Source organism: Cervus elaphus, chromosome 33, assembly GCF_910594005.1.
Source record: "Cervus elaphus chromosome 33, mCerEla1.1, whole genome shotgun sequence".
Taxonomy (NCBI): domain Eukaryota; kingdom Metazoa; phylum Chordata; class Mammalia; order Artiodactyla; family Cervidae; genus Cervus; species Cervus elaphus.
Window position 1 is genome coordinate 19,564,385 of NC_057847.1, and position 8,934 is coordinate 19,573,318.

General features: G+C 38.1%; 1 non-coding gene across 1 annotated transcript; it reads right to left on the reverse strand.

The window, feature by feature from the left end:
• Positions 1-2,456: 2,456 nt before the first annotated feature.
• On the reverse strand, positions 2,457-2,591 carry LOC122688814. The gene has a single exon (XR_006339562.1). It is a non-coding gene; the product is annotated as a U4 spliceosomal RNA (small nuclear RNA).
• Positions 2,592-8,934: the final 6,343 nt, after the last annotated feature.

Genomic DNA, 8,934 nt, shown 5'->3' on the forward strand with positions numbered 1-8,934 from the left:
ATATCATACAGCATCTATTTAATAGCAACTTGGTTTCTGTTCCAAAATGTGAAATACACAGTACATAAAAAAGGCAGAATGATAGAATAGGAGTAACATAAAATCCTTCTAAATTGAAAGGTGGTGGTGGAGTGGCTGGGAAGAGGAATATTCTCATGAGGGACTGAATAAGAGGGAGAATGAAAGGAGTTAGGAAGTCACAGGATAGGAATTTAGGGTTTGTGCAAGGAGTTGTCCAAGGTGTAAATCAAAGAGATGTCAGGTAGCCTCCTTTTCCAGAATGGTCCAAAAGTGGTAGATGACACCAAGTGAAAGAAGCCTTACTTTATTAGCAGCAAGTCCATCACAAGCGTCTTCAGTTAGAGAAGCAACTATGGTAAAATGTTATTATCCAAAAATGAACAATGTATTTTGGAGAGGCTCAACTTGACTAAAGCTACATTATTAGAAATATTCTATGTTACTGCTGTACCAATTTCTTTATTTTAATAGTTCATGAGTTAATGGGAAGCTTTTGGTCTCATCAATATCTGTCAATTTGCAGTAGAAGGGCATTTGTGTATTATATATAATACTATTAAGGATTAAATATGTCATGTTATTTTAGAATCTAATTATTTTAGATAGTTATTATTGCAATGTATAAGGATTATTTATAACAATGATGATAATGATAATAACTAATGCTCTTTGGATTCTTAATATGTACCAAGTAGTATTCAAATATTGTTCACAGATTTATCTAAGTAAATCTCACAACAGCACTAGGACACATTATTTTTATTATTTCTATTTTACAGAGAAGGCAAGTGAAACTACAAGTGTGTATAACACATATTCAATGTTATTTAGCTAGCAATGACTAAATCCAAAGCTTTCCGCTTAACCAAAGTAGATTCAAAGATGCCAATTTCCACGTATTTGAATGCTTATGTAGATGTTCTTTTCTTTTTAAAGTATTTTACTCATAACACGTTGCTAGTTTTAAAGTCCTTTTTTCTTCAGGTTTTTTACTGTTTATTTGTGACAGCATCCTCAAAGAACAAGGACAGAAATCTTATTTCTATGTTCTTTCATGTAAAAATGGAGCTTTTACCCAGCATGAAAATATTAATACAATCTTTTCCCAGAGAGATGGATTATCAGTGAAAGTAAATGACAACATACTCTGGCAATAAAAATAACGAGACAGACGGGACAAAAGTAATGACATCTTCTAGCATAATCTCCGCAGAAAATAACTAAATCACCTTGAAGGAGATAAATTGTTACAAAACACCATCCTTGTCTAATGTGGATTGACAGGGAATGACAGGACCATTCAAAGGGATGGCAGCCCACAAGCCCATGTGCTTTCAAAGGATCAAAGGGACTGACACCGCCTGCCAGCCCCATCTAAGCAGAAAACAACTAGATTCTCTCCAGGCGGATATTTACACTAAGATATTATTTCTGGGAAAAGATAGCTTATTTGGGAAGGATGATGGCATTTTTTCTACACATCCTGTCATCTGTTAGAGTAGGACTGGATGGGGGGAGAATCCACCAAACCTGTCCTTGGGATCCAAATCAGTCATAAATCTTTCGCAAGCTAGGGAAATTGAACTGTGAGAGAACTGCTTTAAAGACAGAGTGTGCAGAGCATTCAGTTTACAGATGGTTATTGATTTCCCTCCTATCGATATAAAAGTTTTTAAAAAGTTTTACATAGGCTCAGTTTATCATCCACCAAAGTGGATTTTAGCAATGATCTAGAAAGTAAAATATCTCTGATGGTTTGAACATTAAATAGTAAAATAATAAAAGTTTCAGAAAAAGAAGCCATGGAAGAATGTTTTTATATTCTTGGGAATAGACAAGATTTTTCTAACTATTATATGGAATACTGAATCCATATGGAAAAGACTGATTTGATTATATGAAATTATAAAGCACTATTAAAAAGTTGAAGATTGGATAAACTAGCGAAATTAAGTCAATATTACATTGCTTAATATTCTTAATATATTAATAACTCTTACAAATAATTAAGAAAAATGACACCTGAAATGGCAAAGTATATGAACGTGCACTTTAAGGAGAATGAAATTCAAATGGTTATTGAAAATATGAAAAGGTGTTCAACCTCTCTACCAATCAAAGGAATGAAAATTCAACAGCAAAGAGATTTCATTTCTTAGTTATCAGACTCCATTCAAAAGTAGGATTGTATTCATTCATGTTGAGTGTCAGAAAATGTGCTATCTTCTGTGTCTTTTGTGGACTGTCAAATGAAGACAGGGGTAAAACAGAATTTTGTCTGTTTCTTTGAAAATTTAAGATGTGTGTATTCTTTGAGCTATCAATTCCACTTGGGATTTATGTTACAATAACACTTCCAGAATAACAAAAATATTTATATATTTTGATGTTCACTAGAGTACTGTTTATAAAATTTACTGTTCCCACATTCTGAGATTTATAAAAAAATTTCAAGAATAGCCAAAGAGTATAGCTTTTACCCAGACTTCTCAAATATTAACATTTTCAATTAACAATAATCATGCCTTGGATAAACCTCATTGGCTATGATACTGACACTGAGCGAACTCAAATATTAACATTTTATCACAGTTCTTCTCCTGCTCGTTCTTTCCCTCTCACTCTCTCTCTCTCCACATACACTCACACACAACACTTTTTCTGCACTGAGGGTAAACTGTAGATAAAGTGCTCCTTTACTCCTCAATACTCCGTTGTGTATTTCCTAATAATTCAGAATACTTTCATACAGTCTCAGTACATTTATCAAAGTTAAGAAATTAATATTGATTGTTCAGTTGCTCAGTCATGTGACTTTATTTACAGAAAAATTAAAAGTGTGACTTTATTTTACAAAGGCACTGGCCAGAGTTGGCCACAGACCATAGCTGGTCTACACCTGCTCTAAATGCCTGTCTTCAGGGGGACCATCCTGGCAGGCACCTTACATAGGCTTCTGAGGTGTCCCAGTGGTATTGGAACAGTTGCCCACAGCACTGACATGGATAATATCCCTTTATATTGGCTTTTTCTCCTTTTCTTTTTCTACGTTTCCTATTGTTGTTGTTGTTCAGATGCTCAGTAGTGTCAGACTCTTTGTGACCCCATGGGCTGCAGCACACCAGGCTTCCTTGTCCTTCAACATCTCCCGGAGCCTGCTCAACCTCATGTCCATTGAGTCAGTGATACCATCCAACCGTCTTGTCCTCTGTCCTTCCCTTCTCCTCCTGCCTTCAATCCTTCCCAGCATCAGGGTCTGCCTGCAGAGTAGGAGACCTAGGTTCGATCCCTGGGTTGGGAAGATCTCCAGGAGGAGGGCATGGCAACATACTTCATTATTCTTGCCTGGAGAGTCCCCATGGATAGAGGAGACTGGCAAGCTACAACCCATGGGGTCGCAAAGGGTTGGACACAACTGAGTTACTACTGTCTTTGGGGATTCCCTGGTGCCTCAGATGATAAAGAATCTGCTTCCTGTGGTAGCTTCTAAAATCAACCACATACAACTAAGAATCTCACATCAAGTTTCCGGGTTAAATTGTTTTGTGAATGAACTCTGATTAAGTGGAAAAGATAGCATCTGCCTGATGACTATGGAGTCATAAAAAGACTGAAGTAAATCTGGAGATTATGCTACAGACAGTAACTAACTCTCCAAAGAGGACATGCATGCATGCTCAGTCATGTCCAACCCTTTTGCGACCCCATGGACTGTAGCCCGCCAGGCTCCTCTGTCCGTGGGATTCTCCAGGCAAGAATACTGGAGTGGGTTGCCATTTCCTTCTCCAAAAGAGGACATAGCTAAAGTGTAAAATGAATAGGAAGGGAGGTAGCATCTTACTCTATTTTTTATTGTCAAAACTACATAAATGATCTCCCATGAAGAGTGTAGAACTTGGAGGCTCCCTGACATTTCACACTGAAAAACAAATGATACAGAGCTAACTTTAGGGAAAATGCATACTGGACAAAATTTATCTTTAGTACCCGTATGTTCCCAATTAGGTCCTGCTTATTTCCTCTCTCATGCCAGCAACCCTCATGCTGCTTTCTGATCCTCCCAAACTCCTCATGGCATCAGAAATTCATTCATTCAAAAAAGAGTTGCTATATTCCAGGCACTGTTCTTGGTGCTGGAGGCACAGGAGTGAACCAAACAAAGTCCCTGCTCTGTAGGAACTGGTGTTTAAGCAGCAGGAGAATGACATAAATAAATATGCAATTAGTCAGGGGTGGTCAGGGCTATAAGGTAACAGTAAAGGTGGGAAAGTGGGCTGGAGGGTTAGATGGCGTTTTGTACAGTAGGCTCAGGGAAGGCTTTTGGACAGGGTGTTCTTTAAGCAGAAACTTGAATTAAACTGTAAAAGTAGCCGAGGGATGACCTTTTTGAAGCAGATGCAAGTGTCCTGAGGTGGCAGCAGGCAGGAGGTCAGTGTGGATGGTAGTGAGTGAGGGCAAGAGGGTAAGAGTTGAGACGGGAGAAGGGAGACAATGTGGGGGCAACAGGAGGGAGAAATAGGAGGAGATAATAAACATTGGTTCTACTTTGAGAAAGCAGATGAGTTGAGACACTTTATTTTAAAATGATCCCATCAGCTCCTGTATGTGGAGAATACGCTGGTGAGAGGCCAGGTGGGGGCGGGGGGAGCAGATTTCAATAGAAAGCCTATATTAGAACAATCTGATAAGAGAGCTGATGGTTTAGGATCCAGGATAAATTGAAAAATGAAAGTGAAAGTCACTCAGTTGTGTCCGGATCTTTGCAACCCCATGGATTATACAGTCCACGGAATTCTCTAGGCCAGAATACTGGAGTAGGTAGGCTTCCCGCCTCCAGGGGATCTTCCCAACGCAGGGATCAAACCCAGGTCTCTTGCACTGCAGGCGGATTCTGTGCCAGCTGAGCCACAGGGGAAGCCCAAGGGAAGGATAAAGTGAAGGTAGAGTAGTTAAGTTCTGCGTATAATCTGAAGGTAGAGTTGACAAGATTTGCCAACTGAATTAGCGCTTCCCTGGTGGCTCAGAGTAAAGAATTCACCTGCAATGCAGGAGACAAGGGTTTGATCCCTGGGTTGGGAGGATATCCTGGAGAAGGAAATGGCAACCTACCCCAGCATTCTCGCCTGAGAAATCCCATAGACAGAGGAGCCTGGCAGGGTACAGTCTGTGGGGTCACAAAGTGTTGGACATGACCGAGTGACTGAGCTCCCACATTCCAACTGGTTAAAGCTTACTAGAAAAGCTGAAAAAACATGGATAATCTTGAGGTTTTTGCCTGAATGGTGAGAAGACAATTTGCATTTACTGACATAGACAAGACAGTAAAGAGAAGGCTTGGAGAGAATTCAAATGGTGTTCTTTGTCATGTTAGATTTGAGATCCTATTCTATATCATGAGAAGGAAATAGCAACCCATTCCAATATTCTTGCCTGGAAATCCCAGGCAAGATTTCCAGAGGAGCCTGGCAGGTCATAGTCCATGGGGTCGCAAAAAAGTCAGACACAACTGAACAACTAAACAACAAGAAAACAATTCTACATCAAAGAGGAGATAGGATATATGAGCCTGGAGTTCACAGGAGAGATTGGGACTGGAGATAAAAATATAGTTGTTCCTTTGTAAATCGTATTTAAAGTCATGGGGCTGGATGTGACCACCTAGAGTGGGATTGGAGCTGGAGTGATGAAGAGAGGGGTCCCAGGATCAACCAAGGTACTGTAACACTGGGTCAGGGAGAAGATGCAGTAATGCACATTGGCTTGAAGTTTTAGGAGTGTGTGTGTGTGTGTGTGTGTGTGTGTGAGAGAGAGAGAGAGAGATAAGCTAGCAGTTGGATATGTTCATATATTTTGCTCTTTTTCTTTCTACCTTTATCAAAACATACCCACACCTCGCTGATGTTGTAAATGAAATCATCCTAATATTTATAGCATCAATTCCCAACTAAACTGTTAGTATCTTAACCAAACCCTTAGGTGTCCAGGATGCAAAAGTTTAGAATTATAGAGTGTGCTCTGAAAGGCCAGTGGAAAGAAATATCTTGAGATATTGCAGATATGGAGACTGATTACATACTAATAACATAAAGGTAAAGCAATCTCCAGCTTGAAGCTAAGTCTAAAAGGAATACACCTGGAGTAAAATAATCCCATCATCTTAAGTAAAGAAATCAAAGTTTAAAATTTTAGTAATGAGATTAAAAATACCAGAAGTTATGCTTTAAATAGAGAATGAACAAATGAAAATGAAGGTAATGACCACTGGCAAAGCTATCAGTTTAAACATATAAATATTTCTTTTCTTATAAAAATATAGCTGAAGATTAAAATTAGAAGTAACCAATTCCTTATGACATTCAGTGTTGATGTACCAGATTTAAGTGGAATAGGCTCCTTTGGTTTTCACAATTCTTTTGGAATTACTGGGGAACTCAAGTATGATAGGAATAATTGGAAAAGGTCCTTAGAACTAGGGGAATTTGTGGGGAAATTGTTAGCTCTATTTTTTAAAAAAGTATGTATTTTTTGCTTTACTCAGTGAGACGTTTTGCTTTTGAAGAACTTTGTCACTGCTGCCTCTGTAAGTATTAAGCATCAGTTTTGTGTAAAATTTCATGACTTTTATCTTATCCCTACTTATATGTATCTAGATACTTCTTATGCATTTAATCATGTATGGTTTCAATTGCCAGAAATATTTAATACCATGTCATTTTAATTTAAAAAGGTAATCAATGAACAAGACAATCATTACTAAGAGGCTGAAAAAGTGTATATTTCCCTATTTATCCAGTTCTTTTAGTATAAACACATAGAAGGAGGAATATAACTGTCAGCAAAGCATATATTATACTTCAGCAACAAATAATCACAGCACTGTAATGGTCATAACCACGAAAGTTTCTCACTCGTGGTATATGCTCATTGCAAGCAGGCTGTGGCTCTCCTTCATATTTCCTTATCTTCAGGAACAGGCTGAAGGAGCTACCTTTATGTTGCTCTTCTTGAAGCAGAGAAAAGTGACACAGCAAAGCATAAGCTGGCTCTTAATAGCTTCCACACAAAAGACATCACTTCTGCTCTAAGTTTCATGAACATTTCTAAGTGAGACAGAAAAGAAATGTATAATCCTCCCACAGGGAAGACCCTGAGATGAGGAACACTGCGGGGAGAGGAATCAATATTTGGCAAACTGAAGTATAGTTTATGACAAAGGATAAAGCATTGAAGTTGGAAAATTCTGTTTTTCCACTTCTCCAATATAATGATTATAAACTACTAGTAATATATCTTCTGTTTTTTGATTCATTATCTGGTACTTTTCTCCATTAACTCACAATGTCCAATGAAATATTTCTCAGCAACCAAAGACCCTAATCAGCCTTTCAAATTTATCTAAGGATTCATCCTATTGAGAGTAAGAGCAAATTCTAGGACCTGGGCCATTGACATTCTATTCATGGGATAGTTCTCATCTAACTCTTCTGTAAAATAGTTGAGGCTCTTGTACTTAGGTCTACTCTCACCTAACATCATTTATTCTGGATCTATACTACCTAACCTCTGCCTTTAACTCTTCTTTGAATCCTTCTGATGAAAATTTTAAAGAAACCACAAATTTATTCATACTTGTGATATAGTAAAATATATATATATATATACATATATATATATATATACCATTTTAAATTGATGGAGATCTGTGTCCATTGATGTCTTCGTGATGTCACTGGCTAGCTTTTTCACTTGAGGCAAGTGACTGATACTTTAAGAACCTCAGTTTTCTTATCTGAACAATTGGAGGATCAAATTAGTATATGGAAGGTGTTTTAAGAACTCTAAAGAAGGAAAATGTTGGTTGATATTGCGGTTGCTATTGTCCCAGATGAGTTAGGAATCTGTGGTTCTGGCATGCTATTAATTCCAGAATGAGGGAAATAACAAAGAGATTTTATGCAATCCTAACATGTTGTTTTTCTTCACATTTTCTGGGACTGAAATCTCCTATTTTGGAAAGAGACAGGATGATGAAATAAATGGGAAAAATTTTCTTACCTACAGGTCTGGCATCACTATACTGTGGACACAAAAGAGTGGATTATAACAAAATGAATGTCTACTTGTCAAGATTCCAATTCTTTTTGTCTACCAACAGTCAAGGTTCCCAAGTGACTTGGTGGAAGCAGCCTTCATGCTTGTCTCTGCTTGTGCATTCATGCTTAGTCACTCATTCATGTTGGACTCTTTGCGACCCCGTGGACCGTAGCCCGCCAGGCTCCTCTGTCCTTGGGATTCTCCAGGCAAGAATACTGGAGTGGGTTGCCATGCTCTCCTCCAGGGGATCTTTCTGACCCAGGGATGAAACCCGTGTTTCTTACAGTCTCCTGCATTGGCAGGTGGGTTCTTCCTAGCGCCACCTAGGAAGCCCCTTGTCTCTGCTTGGCATAGCTGTTAAATGATCAGTTCCTGAGGGAGCTAATCCACAATGACAGGGCTTATTTCTGCATATCAGGATTTCTGATAAGACTAATCTACTATGTTTTAATACATATAAAATACCAGGTCCTAAAGATATCAAGTCTGCATACATTGGGAATTTAATAATTTTCATGTACCTCTTCAAATTTTCTACCATATGGAATAATAATTCTAAGGTATTGGCAAATCAGCAGTAATAGTAATCAAACTTCACTATATAACAGTTTACTTTTACAAAAGATCTTTCTCATCCCATTTGGTGTTGGCAAGGCTTTATCCATAGGAAATCTGTATGAACTGGGAAGAGTATTTCCCCAGATTTTTTTCTGCTTAAACCAAAGAGGAAAACATCTGGTCAAACTCATTTATCACAACTGTTTGTCTGTAGTATGAAGGTTTCCTTGGCCATATTCTTGGCTAATTTGTACTTGCCAG